Source organism: Aptenodytes forsteri, unplaced genomic scaffold, assembly GCF_000699145.1.
Source record: "Aptenodytes forsteri isolate BGI_AS27 unplaced genomic scaffold, ASM69914v1 Scaffold492, whole genome shotgun sequence".
Lineage (NCBI taxonomy): Eukaryota > Metazoa > Chordata > Aves > Sphenisciformes > Spheniscidae > Aptenodytes > Aptenodytes forsteri.
In genome coordinates, this window is record NW_008794172.1 from 446,060 (window position 1) to 446,920 (window position 861).

Consider the following 861-nt stretch of genomic DNA (forward strand, 5'->3'; position numbering starts at 1 on the left):
CCTTTAAAAGTGGGGCCGAGCCAGGCTGCCCTGGACCGAGCCACCCGGCCCGCCGAGCCCCGAGCCAGCAGGTGAGTCGTCGCAGGGGTGGGGGGGCCGGCCAGGGGGGACCTGGGGGCCGGCAGGGGGAAGACTTGGGGACCAGGCGTGAGGGACGGGGGGGACTTAGGAACCTGCTGGGAGGGACGGGGGGGGACGGGACTTGGGGACTGGCCATGCCCTGGGGAAGAGCACCCTGCTCTCTGCCTGTCAGAGTTCAAGGAGCATCTGGACGACGGTCTTAGGCATATGGTTTAGTTTTAGATAGTCCTGCGAGGAGCAGGGGGTCGGACTCGATGGTCCTTATGGGTCCCTTCCAGCTTGAGATATTCTATGGCTCTAGGGGACTTGGGGACCAGCTGGGAGAGAGGGATGGAGAAGACTTGGGGACCAGACGGGAGGGATGGAGGGGACTTGGTGACCCGCTGGGAGGGACAGAGGGGACTTGGGAACTGGCCATGCCCTGGGGAAGAGCATCCTGTTCCCCGCACGGGTTGTCCCTCGCCGCAGGCTGAGCACATGCCCCCCAGTTTGGGGGCCGCAGCCCCTCCGCTCCCCTTCCCTGCCCAGTCTCTCCGCAGCCATGAAGGCGAAGGTGTGCATCAGCCTTGTCCTTGCCATCGTGGCGACCGCCTGCCTGTGCCGGCCCGCGGCAGAGGCACCTGGCACTGCAGGGGACCCCCGCCAGCTCCCCGCCAGCCTGGTCCGGCGGGACTGGCCCGAGTCCCTGTCCCAGGAGCAGAAGCACCTCATCTCCCGGTTCCTGCCCCACATCTTCACAGGTACTGGGAGGCGCAGGGTGGGCAGCCCTCGGGGGGCCCC